Source organism: Vitis vinifera, chromosome 10, assembly GCF_030704535.1.
Source record: "Vitis vinifera cultivar Pinot Noir 40024 chromosome 10, ASM3070453v1".
NCBI classification, from domain to species: domain Eukaryota; kingdom Viridiplantae; phylum Streptophyta; class Magnoliopsida; order Vitales; family Vitaceae; genus Vitis; species Vitis vinifera.
The window spans coordinates 11,084,234-11,100,912 of NC_081814.1; the positions used below are offsets into that span (position 1 = coordinate 11,084,234).

Genomic DNA, 16,679 nt, shown 5'->3' on the forward strand with positions numbered 1-16,679 from the left:
CAACCTCTCTTCGCCTACATCTTCCACAGACAAAGTTCAGGTTTGTACTTTGTAAAGTTTTCTTCTTCTTTTTTTTTTTCTATCAAAATGATGTATATATATATAGCTTCTTTAGAATTCTATGCAAAAACCAACTTTCTGGGTAGGTTTGTTTTTGAATTATAACATGCAGGCTTCCCTTTTTTTTTTTTTTTCTTAACCTGGAAAAATCAGTTTTATCCCATCTCCTTCCGTTTCTTCTTCTGCTTCTGCAATTGTCTGCATGTCTTCTCTGTAAAATTGGAGTTGGTCTTGTTTTAAACTACGGGAAACAATGATCTCGATATTTCTATACTTGATAGTATGTGGTTACTGCGTTAGCTGAAGTGATGAGGATGTTTATATATATAAACAAATATGCAGTATGTGGAAGCTCAAAATTGCAGAAGGGCATGGTCCATGGCTGTACAGCCTCAACAACTTTGTTGGCAGGCAGATCTGGGAATTAGACCCTGAAGCTGGGACCCCAGAAGAGCGAGAAGAGGTCAGGAAAGTCCAGGAAAATTTCACAAAGAATCGGTTTCGCTACAAACCTAATGGGAATCTCCTAATGAGGATGCAGGTATACGCTCTTTTATTCATGATGATATCTTTGGATCAAAAATTTTCCTCTACTATCTTCCAGCATGGTATTTTGCTTCTGAGGTTGATGAAGTGATCACAATAAAATTTAATGTTAATTAAAGGGCCTTCATAGAAATTTATACATACATATATATATATATATATATATATATATATATATCTTACCCACACTTTTTGCAACTAACAACTAAGCTTCTCCTCATATTGGAAATTTGATGATCAGGATATATAATTTAGTTCCCAAAAGCAAATATTTATATTTCTTTATATAAAAAAAAAAAGGTGAAAACCTTTGTCATCTTTGCCACCTTGTAAAGTTAATATTTAGTCATTGTAAAATGCTAACTTTTTTTTTATATTTAATACAACTAATCACTTTTTAGTAATTATAATTTTACTTACCGGGAATGTATATAATAAAAAAATGTGATAAAAGTGATAGTGTATGTAGTATCTTCCATTAGTTAATTTTAAAAAATGGTAAAACATTAGGTCCAGTGTAGTAACTATTTTTGAAAACAATTATGAGGGACAATTTTCCCTTTTTAAAAACTATTTTATAATGTTTTGTAGTATAAAAATTTGTTTGGTGACTTGAAATATTTTTAACCTATTTTTAATACCTTTAAATATGTTTTAAAAATAATTTTAATCATTTTACATATTTATATAATTAATTTTTAAAATAACCCTTACAAAACAAGTGAAAACATTTGAAAAAAACCTACAAGATGTTATCTTACAATACTATGTTTTTTGTTCTTAAGAACAAAAAATTGAAAACAGCTTTCTATTTGCCAAACGTTTTTTTTCTTATTTTCTATTTTTTGTTATAGTAAAGAGAAAACTATTATTAAAAACAATTCTGTAAAACAATTTTTTAAAATAGTTTTTTTTTAATTGTTCTTTAATGTTTTATAGAATAAAAGTTTATTTAAAAACCTAAAATATTTGTAACTTGTTTTTAATATTTTTTAAAAACAATTTTTATATTTATTGTTTTATTTTTAATTATTCTACATGCTTGTATAATTATTTTTTAAAATAGTCCTTAGATAACAAGTGAAAATAGTATAAAACAAGTAAAATATGTTATTTGAAAGTAGAAAATAAAAAATAGATACGTTCTTGATTTTTTGTTCTAAAAAATGGAAAACGGTTTTCTTGGGTGCCTAGAATCTTGTGCCGTATTTTCTTGGTTTTTTATTTTATTTAATTAATTAATTAATTATTTTTTAACTTGCTTGAATTGAAAATGGTACAAAAAAAAAATTATATGTTTGCATTTGTTACAAATAAATTACTTTTGAAAAATCATTTTCATTTCACAAGTTTGAATTCTGACAACATAATCCCTTCGTTCCAATGTCCAATTTAAAAATCACAGCTTATCAAGGAAAACCAAATAGATTTGAGCATACCACCAATGAGGCTGGGAGAAAAGGAAGAAGTAACATATGAAGCAGTGACAACTGTAGTGAGGAAAGCTGTGAGACTAACTAGAGCCATCCAGGCCAAGGATGGTCACTGGCCTGCTGAGAACGCTGGTCCTTTGTTTTTCACACCTCCTTTGGCATGTTTTCTAAGTACCCATTTTTTGAAGAGAAAAAAAATGATTATTGAATTTAATTTCTGAATTAACTAACTCTTAAAGTGTTATTCCAAATTGATATGCAGATCATGGTGCTATACTTTATTGGAACCCTGAATATAGCCCTAACACCAGAACACAAATTGGAGCTTCTTCGCTACATTACTAACCATCAAGTACTAATCAAACTCCTCTCATCATCTTTAATTGGCTCACAATATGTTCATCTCCTATTTGGAATAGTAATGGAATGTGTTGGATAATTAGAATGAAGATGGTGGGTGGGGATTCCATATCGAGGGGCACAACACAATGCTTGGAACAACCCTTAGCTACATCTCCATGCGTATACTAGGAGTAGGACCTGATGACAAGGCTGTGGCAGCAGGAAGGAAATGGATTCTCGATTGCGGTGGTGCAACCTATTCACAATCTTGGGGGAAGTGTTTTCTCTCAGTGAGTTCATAAGTTGGTGATCTTCTGTTGGTTTGGAAGAAAGATTTTCCATTGCTATTGGCTTAATTGGTTTTTGTCTGTTTTAAGGTGTTAGGACTATATGAGTGGTCTGGCTGCAACCCTTTGCCACCAGAGTACTGGCTTTTCCTTTCATTTTTGCCCATGCATCCAGGTAAGCAATATGCAGTACCTGTAGATTTAGTATTTTGATCTCAATTAGACTTCATGGTTTTATTTTATGAACTTGTTTTCTATGGTAATGTTTGTGTTGCAGATAAAATGTGGTGCTACTGTCGAACAATTTACATGCCTATGTCGTATTTATATGACAAGATTTCAGGCACCCATTACTGATCTGGTTCTACAATTGAGGGAAGAAATGCACACTGAACCATACCATGAAATCCATTGGGCTAAAGCGCGGCTTTTATGCGCAAAGGTTGGTTGATTGTAGAGAAAGTGGTTTGGGATTTTGTAGTTGCTAGTTTTGGTTTTATAATGAGACTCTGTATATTTTTAGTGCAATTTTTTTGTGAAATGGGCATGCTAAATCCATCCCCACCCCCATTAACGTTGTGCTAAAATATCGAACGGATGCAGGAGGATTACTACTACCCCCATTCCCTCATACAAGATGTGCTTTGGGGTGGGCTTTATCACTTTGGTGAGCCGATTCTGAGACATTGGCGTCTTCAAAATTAGAGAGAGGGCTGTAAAGAAAGCAATTGATATCATTCACTGGGAAGATGAGAATAGTAGATATATAACTCAAGGGTGTGTGGAGAAGGTGAGTGAGAGTGTGAGAGGAGAGAAGGAACAGATTAGAAGGAATGCTGGAATGCATTGGGGTCAAGTAATTGAAGGTTTAGACATTGTTCTTATATTGGGGCAACATCAATTTCTGCAGGCTTTCCACATGATAGTTGTTAGGGCAGAGAATCCAGACTCAAATTCAGATGCTTTCAAGCATCACCTTGCCCGAATTCCCGACTACTTATGGATGGCAGAGGATGGAATGAAAGTGCAGGTTTGTTACAACACCCAACCATTTTGGTTCTACTCAATTATCACCTCCAAATTCACCATCCATAATGTTCACTTGTTGCTGTAACTGCAGGGTTTTGGGAGTCAGCTATGGGACACTTCTCTTTGCATTCAAGTCATCCTGGAAAGTGGTATGGTTGAAGAATACGGGACTACTCTCAAGAAAGGTCACGACTACGTTAAATTATCACAGGTTTCTTACCTATTCACTCCCAAAACCTCTACCACTACCATGCTTTGTATCTCCATTAAGCTTACAACCATTATCATACCAAATTTAAATTGCAGTGTTAAGAAAATCCATCAGGTGACTATCGGAGTAGGTATCGTCACTTTTCAAAAGGAGCCTGGACTTTCTCTGATCGCGATAATGGTTGGCAAGTCTCTGACTGCACATCGGAAGCGTTGAGGGTAGGATATATAGCTTTATTCCGATCATATATTGTAGTAATTAATATAGAAGTTCCTCATGCATATATATTTTTTTCTCCACAGGTCTTGCTGTTATTATCACAATTTCCAGAAGAACTTGTCGGGGAAAAGGCCGAACCTCAGTGCTTATTTGATGCCGTCAATTTCCTCTTCTCCTTGCAAGTATGTACACATATTTTGCTTCACTTGTGACACTCAAAATTGCTGCCAGATTAATATTCATATTTTGTAAATTCACAAAGTCTCAAACCATGGCCCCCTTTTTTTGTAATTTTCCAATGGGCAAAAGTGGTGGTGTGGCTGTTTGGGAGCCAGAAGGAGCTGAAGAATGGTTGGAGGTAATTTCTTTCAATCACAAATAGATGTAGTTGTTACCAAAGTTTTGAGGCCTCAGCGAATGCAGTTGAGTCTACGACTAACAGATTCTTGGTTTTGATTCATTTTCTTTTATTTCTCAGAGGTTGAATCCTTCAGAACTTTTTACCAACATAGTCACCGAGCATGAGTAAGTTGTTATTCATCTAATTCATTTCCATTTCTGTGTTCGTGTCCATGTCCATTTACATTTCCATGTCCACTTTCACATCATATACACTCATTAATGTTACCTATTTGGCGGTTTAGGTATGTGGAATGCACATCATCACCTATCCAAACTCTCCTGTTGTTCAAGAAATTGTATCCTAATCATAGAAGGAAAGAAGTAAACAACTTCATAGAAAAGGCAACCCATTATGTTGAGAATGTACAGAGGCCGGATGGATCTTGGTATGCATCTCTTTCGATTTTGGCTACTTAGTTGAGGAGATGGAAATAGACGATGGTTCTGAGTTTGAAGTAAAAATTCTCATGTGAAACTATATTGGCAAGTATGGTGGCTGGGGAGTTTGCTTCACCTATGCTACATGGTTTGCATTATCAGGGTTAGCTGCTATTGGGAAAACATAATCAAATAGCCAAACCGTTGGTAAAGGTGTCAAACGGTAATTCTCACTAAGATCTTGGTTGGTTATAAGTTATTAATCGATCAAAACTATTTTCACAGGCATTATTTCCTTCTTTGTATTTGGATGCATCTTAACCTTGAAATAATGATCACATGAAATCACTGGAGTCTACATGAATAACTGTATGCTACACTATGTGAGCTATAGAAACATTTTCCCGACATGGGCTCTTGGAATGTACCGTAGACGTGTTCTGAAGCCTCTCCAGAGGCTCTAAGCATTAAGCTCAATTAGAAAGTTTTCCTCCATATGCTCTCTTGTTTTTCTTTCTTTAAACCAAAATAAGGTGTTTTGTCATATGTGAATGTGCTCATCTTAAATGTATAAGTCTATACAAGCTCAATAGTAATATAAAAATGGAAGTCTTCAACATCTTCTGTCATTTAACAACTTTCATCCTCATGTATTGACCAAGTTACCATGGAGGACACTTCTTTTGAGAACAAGATGCAATCTACACTTCAAGCGTAACACCCCAAATTAATTTTTGGGGTAAAATACTAATTTAGAATAAATAAAATAAAATAATTAAATAAATTAATTTATCAAGGATAGAAAAGTTTTTTCATTAAGCCTTAGGTATAAATAAGATTTTTCTTGTTTTCTTTATTCAAATTTTTTTTTTACTCGGGGATATTTAGATCATAATATTAAAAATTTATGAATGTAAATTGTCTTATTGATGAAATTCGAGGAATTTTGAACATTCAAATGAATAAAAATAAAAAAAGGAAAAATAAAGTGGGTGGTTTTTTTTTTTTTTTTTTGGTAAAAGAAAACATAAGGATTATAGAAGTAAATAAATAAAAATAAAAGTTGCATGATTGCTTGATGTGTGAAGTAGAAAAAAAAAATTCAATAAATTACACGAGGGACGTGGAGTGGTAGTGTAGAAGAAAAAATGGGAAGTTAGCGTCCGGAAACAAAAACTATTATCATTATAATAATAATAATCATGTTGGGAAGAATCTTTGTTTTTAATTTTTTTAGATTTTGTGTGTGCCGACGATAAGGTGTAATGGGTTGGTTGGATATTGGAATTGAAAATTAATAAAAATAATAATATTTAGTTTTAAGTTAATAAATGATATCATAGTAATAATAGTTTAATGTAATAAATAGAAAGAACATATTTTTGAGAGATTTAATTAATAATAATAATAATTTTATTATTTTCGATAAAAATTCGTAATTTTTTGTAAGTATTACAACTTTTATGAAAATTTGGAAACCCAATTATTAAATTGTTATTGATTAGAAGTTAAAAATAATATAGGTGATAAAAATATCAACATAGATAATTTTCATTTTAGAATTGTCAAACCTATAATTTTAGATAAATAATCAATAGTAATTGTTTTTTTTTAATATATATATATATATATATATTAATATATATAGGTGAGGAGTAGATTCTTTAAGATTATTTTTGTCCAAGGTTTTTGAGCAATTCTTTAAGGTAAGGGAAATTAATGCAGATATTATGAAAGAAAAATAATTTTTTTATATGTTATTTTGAAATATGTAAAATGTTGTTTTTGTTATATATTAGAACCTTTTCTTTTGTTTATGTCAGAAAAATGTAGAGATTTATGTTTTAATAAGTTTTGAATAAATAAAACAAAGTGTTTGATTCTGGTTTGTTTGACCTTAGTCAATGAGATATAATAGTGAAACTGTATTGATTTTTCCTTATTGGGCTTTGAGTTTATACCTCTTCATTAACCATTTTTTAGGTACCTTCAATTCGGGTAAGGAGTGACAGTTAGGATGAGTGTGGATCCACGTTTTGCTCAATATGTTCCCACTCGATGGCATGACTCGTTTTTTATTTATTTGTGAAAATTTGATTTTTAGAAAAAGACTTGGAGTCACCACTTATTAATTTTTTTTTAAAGAGAAAAACAAAATAAGAAAGAAAAACTCCAAGTGTGACTCCTAAAGGAAAAATAGGTTTGTGAAAAATCGAGTCTGGGTCCGGGGGTCAGGTTACCTGTTGGAAATGTACGATGGTAAGTTGTAACACCCTTCGAAGTCCCTAAAAACGGGTCTCTACTAAATAAGGTGAGACAAGTGTGAAAATTGATAAGGGAATCAATGGATACCAATGAAATGATCAAATAATAAAACGAATCATGCATGAGAATAAGCAAAGTGGAAGTGACATCATATCTTAGTAGCAAATAATAATGCGCTATCATAAAACGCGGTTAGTGTACAATAAATAATACAAAATATATTGTATATGTCACAAAATAGAGCAAGAAATCATCAATGACAATTATTCATTTCACTCAGATCATTTTTAAAGAAAACATCATGGATGTTGGGCCCTCACCAAAGCCCAATTGATTTTGCATGAATTAATCCCACAAATTCCATTATTTTGGAATTATGAAAGAAACTCATTCATGCTTATTTAAAAAAAAAATGTGAAAATCGAAAATTATTTGAAAATAGAAGAAAATTTGTAAAAATGCATGCCGATGAGAAAATGACAACAAATATTTTATTAAAATTGGATTTTTGACAACCTAAAACTCTAAGGAAAGAAGGAAAAACAAGGACTTAAAATTATTCAAAAACCGTTATGGGATTAAAATTATTTGAAAAACTAGAGTTTTGAAAATTGTTTGAAAATTCAAGTTTTGAAAATTGGAATTTTGAAAATTAAAATTTTGAAAATTAGAGTTTTGAAAATTACTTTGAAATTGGAGTTTTAAAAAATAAATTTGAAAATTGGAATTTTGAAAATTGAATTTGAAAATTAAAGTTATGAAAATTAAATTTGAAGATTGGAGTTTTGAATTTTAAATTTTGACATCAAAAGATGAAAAATTAAGAGAATGACACTTGGCCTCTGGGTGGTGCACTAGAGGGTAGCCATGCATGGCCATATAGGAGTGGGGCCCGGGGTGCAATTGAGACTGAAGCTAGGCGGTCTTTGAGGGCTCATATTTGGTTGGACAAAAAAATGGAGCTTGTTGAATGAGTTGGTTGTGCATTTCCTCCAAGCTGATAGTTGCCACATACGGGAATGAAGTTATGCATCTTCATTTTCATGCACATAGGCTGGTGGAGTTGCAATTAAGAAGTGGTCTAGATTAGTCTTGAGCTAAAGACCAATAGGAATGGGTTATCCAAGCAAAATAACCTCACACTACATCCTTATGTCTTTCAAATTTTCCAATCTAATCTCTAGTCTCTCACTTTCTGAGCATGGGAGTAGAATCCTTATTGGTGTTGATAAGTGTTAGAAATACTGAACAATTGTATTGTATTTCATTGGAGAAAGAATATACATCAGTGCCTTTATATAGGAGGCATATGTGTGCGGTACAAGTAACCTAACTGGGCCTAAAGCCCATAACATAATATACCCATATAATATACCCATAATATACATTAACAGCCCCCCTCAAACTCAAGGTGGATGTGAGACCAACTTGAGGTTGTCAATTAAATCACGAGTGCGTCTTGTAGGAAGTGACTTGGTGAAGATATCTGCAAGCTGATCTTTGGAGGAGATGAAGAAAAGCTTAAGAGCACCATGGACAAGATGATAACGGATAAAATGACAATCAATCTCGATGTGTTTAGTCCGTTCATGAAAGACATCATTGTGAGCAATATGAATGGCACTCTGGTTGTCACAATAAAGGGGAGTAGCAGAGGAGGTGGACACACCCAAATCCTTAAGAAGCCATCTTAGCCAAAGGAGCTCAGATGTGGTATCAGCAAGGGCACGATATTCTGCTTCAGTACTGGAGCGGGCCACAAAAGTTTGTTTCTTACTTCTCCAAGAAATCAAAGAAGAACCAAGAAGGAAGCAGTAACCTGTAGTGGACCTGCGATCAGTAGGATCTCCTGCCCAATCAGCATCAGAAAATGCACGGAGTACAAGAGGAGATTGAGCTTAGTAGAAAAGGCCATGAAAAATGGTACCCTTTAAGTATCGAAGAATGCACAGAACAGCAGCATAGTGAGTTGATCGTGGAGCAGACAAATACTGGCTCACCTGATGAACAGCATAGGAGATGTCTGGACGAGTAACTGTGAGATAAACTAAGTTGCCAACCAATCGTCTGTAAAGAGAAGGATTGGACAATGGTTTCCCCCCGGAGGGTGTCAGATGCGCATTAAGTTCGACTGGAGTGTCAACATTCTTACTGTCAGTGAGTCCGACTTGAGACAGCAGATCAGAAGCATACTTGGCTTGAGTAATATAAAGACCATTTGTGGAATGAGTAATTTCAAGACCCAGGAAATAGCTGAGATGTCCAAGATCTTTCATCTCAAACTGCTGACTGAGAAAATCCTTGAGTTCTTGAATGCCACTAAGGTCATTACCAGTTATGATCATATCATCCACATATAGAAGAAGCAAAATAGTGCCTTTATCAGTACGACGAAGAAATAAGGCAGAATCATACGGACTGGCAGTGTAACCCAAGCGAAAAATAGTGGAGTTGAACTTGGCAAACCAAGCTCGTGGGGCTTGTTTAAGACCATAAAGTGCACGTCGAAGATGACAAACCTTGTTTGATTCAACAGAGAGACCAGGAGGAGGTTGCATATAGACTGCTTCACTCAGATCCCCATTAAGGAAGGCATTTTTAACATCCATCTGAAAAAGGTCCCATTGACGTGCAGCAGCAACAGCTAAGAGAGCACGAACAGATGAGATACGAGCAACTGGAGCAAAAGTCTCTTCATAATCAATCCTATATTCCTGTGTAAAGCCTTTGGCAACAAGACGAGCCTTGTAGCGCTCAACGGATCCATAAGAGCGAGTCTTGATCTTATAGATCCACTTACAACCAACCACAGACTATCCAGGAGGGAGAGGAACCAGGTCCCAAGTATGGTTTTTGGTTAATGCATCAAGTTCCTCTTTCATAGCAATCTGCCATAAAGGGTCAGTAAAGGCCTCACGATAGGTTTGAGGCTCGTGAAGTGTAGCAAGGGCAGTGTAACAATGATAGTCAAGTAGGTGTGGAGGAATGGATCTTACCCGGGTTGAGTGGCGAGGTGGAATGTCTTGTGGAGGATCTTCAGGCAGAGTAAGAGTAGGAGACCCAGTCTCAAAGTGGGGTAGCTCGTCATCAATCTGTTCATCTGCAACCTGTCTAGGAGAAGCATCAAAAATATCTAGAGAGAAGTCCAAAGGAGGATCAAAAGTATTTGTAGAAGGAACAAGAGACTCATCTAGAAAGATTTCTAAAACAGAGGAGTTAGTCAAGGAAGAACGAAAGTGAGAGAGTTCAACAAACAATCGATGTTCCCAAAAGACAACATTACGAGAAACACGAAGACGATGAGAGACAGGATCATAACACCTATACCCCTTTTGAGTTTCACCATAACCAAGGAAACAACAGAGTCTAGAGCGAGGCTCAAGTTTGTTGTGCTCATGAGACTGAAGAAGAACAAAACAAGCAGATCCAAATGAGCGAAGGTGATGATAGACAGGGGGTGACCCAAAGAGACGCTCATACGGAGTCTGATTATGGATGACAACACTTGGAATACGGTTAATTGCATGAATAGCATGAAGAGCCGCTTCACCCCAAAATGGGGCAGGAATTTTGGCAGAAAGAAGCAGAGCACGAACAGTGTCAAGAATATGACGAAGTTTTCTTTCGGCTCGACCATTTTTTTGAGAGGTACCTGGACAAGTTAGATGATGTACAGTGCCATAGGAATGTAACAGAGCTTGAAACGCATGTTGAGTATATTCAAGAGCATTATCAGATCGAAAAGTTTTGATACGTTTGGAGAATTGTGTTTCAATCATTTTTGCAAAATTGCTATATATTGATGAAATTTCGAAACGAGATTTCATAGGGAAAATCCAACTATAACGAGAATAATCATCAATAAAAACAACAAAGTATTGAGATCCACCAATACTAGCAACAGGAGAAGGTCCCCAAACATCAGAATGAATTAACTCAAAAATACTATTAGAAATGGATTCACTGTTATTAAAAGGCAAAGCTGGCTGTTTTCCTAACTGACAAGAAGTACAATAAAAAATGTCTTTAGACACAGAACCCAACAGACCCCTAGACACTAACTGTTGTACCCGAGAAGATGATGCATGACCAAGACGAGAATGCCAAAGTGCAAGAGAAGGTAAGGAAGAAACTGCAGCAGCTGCAGTAGCAATAGAAACAGGAGCAACAGGTGGAAAATGAAGATTGCTCACGGGAAACATACGCCCAACTCTAGGACCGGTCCCAAGCTCCTGCCCCGTCCTCGGATCCTGCACAATACACCCAGAATAGTAAAAAATAAGGCGATAACCTAGTTCAGCTAATTGTCCCACAGAGCACAAATTATAGGATAGGTCAGGAACATGGAAGACTCTAGGAACAGAAAGATTAGAGGTTGAAACAAAACCTAGACTATTCCCATGCATGGTGGAACCATCAGCTATATGAATATTTAGAGGATGTGGTGCAGGGTCAAGTTTGGAGAATAGGGATGAGTGAGGTGTCATGTGATTGCAGCAGGCAGAATCAAAAAGCCAAGTTTGAGACTTACCAGGTAGAACAGATAAGGCAGTGGAAAGAGATGCATTACCAGCCATACGAACAGCCTGAGCTATGATCTCCTGTAGTTCAGTGGAGGAGAGGTTGATAGTAGATCCAGAAGACTTGGACTCAATTGAGGTGGAAGCCATTGGCGAAGTAGGCTCAATATTAGCAACAGCAGTAGTAGATTTGTTACGACGGTAACAAGTCTCAATGGTGTGGCCAGGACGCTTGCAATAGTTGCAGAACTTTTTGTTGGTCTGCTTGCGACGATTGCTAGAGCCATAAGAATCACCTGATTGCTGGGGTTGCTCTATGAGTGGAGTAGATGGAGTAATAGCCAAAACATTGAACTTATTCTGGGCTTGAAGGGTTGCAAGACGAGCTTCTTCTCTAACCAACTCATTTACAGCAGTATCAAGAGAGGGAGCAGGACTGCGATTGAGTAGCTGACCACGAATGGGCTCAAAGTCCTTGTGAAGTGACATCAAGAATTCATAGAGGCGAAATTCATCTCTAATGGAAGCATATTGCTGAGCATCTTTTGAGCATGTCCAAGTTGGATCAGAAAGGTCAATTTGGTCCCAAATAAAGCGAAGCTGATCATAATAGTCATTGATGGATTGCCCTGGTTCTTGCCTGAGTTGATGTAATTCAACCACTAACTGATATTTCAGGGATCCATGAGTAGTGGAGTACCTTTTGACCAACATATCCCATGCAGATTTTGCATCATCAAAGCTGCCCATCATATTGGAAATAAAGGGAATGGAAGTGTTCCAAATCCATGTGAGGATCATGTGGTTATGACTATCCCATTCAATCATGCGATTAAGAAAAACAGCATCTCCTTCACTTGCTCCCTTGACAAGAATAGTCATTACACCAGTACAATAATGCCAGAGCATGCGACCCTTAAGAAAACTGCGCATAGCTTGAGACCAAGATAAGTAATTTTTATTTCCCTCCAATACAGTATTGATGGGGCGAGAAAGAAAAATATCCTTTTTATCCATTTAGAGACACAATATGCAAAAACAGACTGCAAAAGTGAAATCTACGCGAAAAACTGGGTAAGGAGAACCTGGTCAACCCTGGAAAAGTCAACGGTCAACACTGGGAAAGTCAACGGCCAACGCCGGTCAAAGTCAACGGCCAACGCTGGTCCACGTGTGGTCAACGGTCAAAGTCAATGGTCAACACTGGTCAACAGATGACGTGGAGATGATGTCAGCTAGGGTTAACGTGGCACTGACGCGTCAGCAGTGGTGACGTAGCTAGGGCTGACGTGGCGCTGACGTGGCAGAGAGAATGACGTACGGGCTCCGATGGCGACGAGGTTTCCACGAATGTGTAGATCGATGCTGGACGATCTCAATGGTACCGTCAAAATTGAAATCGGAGCAATATTCGCAGCGGTGATGCGAAAAACAATGATCTTGTGCGGTGTGAAACTCCTTAAGGACGGTGGCTGCAGGTCCGGAACCCAAGGACGACGCCTGGATGACGTCGGAGGTTCAACGGCAAAAGGCTGTGGCGGCAGTTGTGATTGGCGGAAGCGTTAAAAAGAAAGGAAGTCACACTAATGAAGACAGACTACTAAGAAAGGATCAGAGCAGTGGCTCTGATACCATGTTAGAAATACTGAACAATTGTATTGTATTTCATTGGAGAAAGAATATACATCAGTGCCTTTATATAGGAGGCATATGTGCGCGGTACAAGTAACCTAACTGGGCCTAAAGCCCATAACATAATATACCCATATAATATACCCATAATATACATTAACAATAAGAAAGAAACCATCTGAGATGACGGGACTGTAAGGTCATGGCGTTGTGGGCATTGAGAGCTATTTTCAGTGAGAATATGGAGGCAAGTTGCAACCCCCTTCCCACTACATGAGGACTGTCACCGCGATCCAACTCCATTCCTAGAATACAACCAGTTTTGGTTTGAGCAAAACACGCTTCTTTCCGACAAGTTTTCCTTCCATCCCCATAAGCTCTTTCAATACTATTAACCTAGTTTATTCTTCTCCATGAATAGAATTTTAGATAAGGTAAATGACCACTCGGGATTGCAAAGTGAAAATGTTAGGTACGGTGGTTGCCGGAACAGAACACAAGTGTCTTTGATCTACAAGCTTTTACACCTTCAGCTTTCAACTTGCTACCATCACCAAAACTGAGATATTCCATTGATAGTTGGAGTTACACCACTGCATGAACATGATTCAAGTGTAGCTTATTCTTCGTCCAAACCAATAATGATGTTTGCCATGTGTTAGAGCCAAGAAGGAGGACAATGCACTACATGCAAATTGTAGTAAAGTTGCCCAAGACCCATTCCATAACCAGTGCTAAATTTAGAATCTTCCAATGGTATATATGGTGGCTGAACAAATGAGCTACTCTTGGGTAGCTTTGATAGTGAAGTACATTTTGCATGGGATATGATTGAAAGACATGGTAATGCACCGGGTGGTGAATGAATGAGCCATTCTGACCAAGCAGGTTGAAGTTGAAGTTTCTGCTCCTCTTCTTAGGCTTAAGAAGGTGGCCATGCATGCTTGTGAGAAGGTGGTAAGAAATGAACTAAAAATGGGTTAACGGTTGAACTAAGTTGATTGTGGTTGGTGGGCATGATGGTCCATGAAGACAGCAAACCCAATGGGCAGTGGAGCCAAAACAGGGACATGGGAGTCTCTGACGCTTCTCTTAGGGTTAGAGGCTGAGCGAAAAGTGTACATGAGCACGAAAGTGTTATTTCAACACCAAGAGCTGTGTCTTTGGAGTAGTAGACAACAACGGAGTTGGCGCCACCACCAAGTGAATTGTAGAAGGATTTCATGAAGGCTTTCACAAACCCAACATCGCAAATGGCTCCTAAACACTGAGCCACCATATAGGCCAAAGCCCAGATAAAAGACACCTTCCTGGCCAAGAACAACCCAAATGTCACAGCAGGGTTGATGTGCCCACCAGGGACTCTGGCAGTGCAGTGGACGAGAATGAAGATTATCCCACCAAAGACCCATGTAATTTGTTCTGCTTATCATCATCAATGGTTAGAGACGCTTGTTGACTACTAACGTCATCCTTCTTCAACTATTCTGTAAGCTTTGAATTCAATTTTTGATCCACCTATAGCAACCAGTTGATAGTAAGAAAAGATGTTGTTACCCATTTTGGAACTTGAGGTTTCTCGCTTTAGGCGAACCAGCGAAAGACAGATCAACCTTGAAGTGCGTCACTTCCTTCTTGAATTTAATTCAGTTTTGCAAGGGGTAGTTCAACTACTCTTTTCCTATGTGTCTTCCCCTTTTGTTTAGAAAACAATCCAGAATGATGTGACCACCATGTAATCACGTGTCATCTTGACCAGTAGCTTCTACATGCAGGATTTGAATATTAGTAATGCCAATCAATATTCTTTCATTCGGTATGACCCTTATCTAGAGTTGCCTTCTTGAACCATTTGCTTTATATTCTGAGAACTGGAATCCTTAGCCATGAAATTCGAGCTTGCCAGAAAGAGAACCACTCTGTCTAGCCAACAACGATGAAATAGACTGAGTTTTACCCACTTTCTCTAACGCATCTGATAACAAAAAGGAACAAAGATGCATAAATCAAGATAGGACATATGGGTGTATGAGCCAAAGACTACTCACTCGAGACGCGCAAAATCAAGAACAAAACCCCAAAAAGAAATAAGAGGAAAATAACAAAAAGAACTGACCATATCCTGTTTTCTCAATGAGGGGGGGGGGGGGGGGGGCGGCGGCGCGGGGCTCGATTGTGATGAACCCAAAGAATGGGTTTATAACGTAAACAATTAATCTCAAAACATCACACAATAGAGATGAATCCAAATTTACACATATATTCAAACAAAGCCATGTAAACAATAAATGAGACCATGCCACAAGTAATCCATACACAAACCATAATAAGAGTAAAAAACAAACTTTAGCATTAGTACACAAATTTGGAAGATTGAAAAGTGACGTATGGAGAACCACAATGATCATACCAAAGCAACCTCATAGACAATGCAAAATAATCACATGAAAAAGAGATAAGAGTAGTATGATGATCAGTAATAATCAATGAACCCAAAACAACCTTACTTGGTAATGCTCTCCTCAAGCAAAGGTTTGTTTAGCTTCCTGCACTTGATTCCCTAGTTTCTTCAAACATAGCCAAAGTCTTCCATCTGCTCATCCCAACTCTCTTTTTAATCGCCACCTATCTTACTTCCTTGAGCTTGTTTTCTTCCCCTCCAAGCCTCCACCATCTTTACTGCTCCTTGCTCAGAGATGTCTCCATCCTAACCACCACCATGTCGAGGTAGTAGTGTCTTTGGCCATGCGTTCCATGCAGCCCGCTCACCTATGGAACTCGTCCCCCACTCTCCTCTATAGAGATGATGTTTCACCATTTTGCCCCAAAAAGAACCAAGCTTCCCGGGTGGCAAGAAAGTGGTGACAAAAATCCCATAAAATGTATTCAATAAAAGTAATTAAAAAAAATGTCCCTTGGTCCAAAAGAAGGGTCTACAAATATGCCCCTCTTCGATAGAGTTCATCAGCGTAAGGAATATGAACACTATAGTGAAAAGAAAGTGTGAATAGTGAGTGGAATGAAGTGAACTCTACCGAAAAAAAAGAAAGACCCCTAAAGGCACACAAGTAGAACACAAACTCGCTCAAACAAACAAAGGAACAAAAGAGGCTCTAAAATCCTAAGAAAATGGTAGCTCTCAGAGTTCCTCTAAAGTTGTGCTATGGATTTAGACTCCCTCTAAGATGTCTCCAAATGTGACTCGCAAATCTATGTCAAAGTTGAGTAGCATTTGAACCATCTAGGAGCATAGGGATGAGCATAAAGGGAAAAACCATACATGTACCATACGAGGACACATAGCGTAGAGTATCCAACAATATAATCAAGACACATGCTATGTGATTCATGCCTA

At 37.3% G+C, this 16,679-nt stretch overlaps 2 pseudogenes; one reads left to right on the top strand and one right to left on the bottom strand.

Moving 5' to 3' along the window:
- Positions 1 to 16,679, top strand: part of LOC100246298 (beta-amyrin synthase 1-like) — a 92,108-nt pseudogene that overhangs the window by 33,293 nt on the left and 42,136 nt on the right.
- Positions 14,317 to 14,885, bottom strand: LOC100242920 (aquaporin PIP2-7-like; annotated as a pseudogene).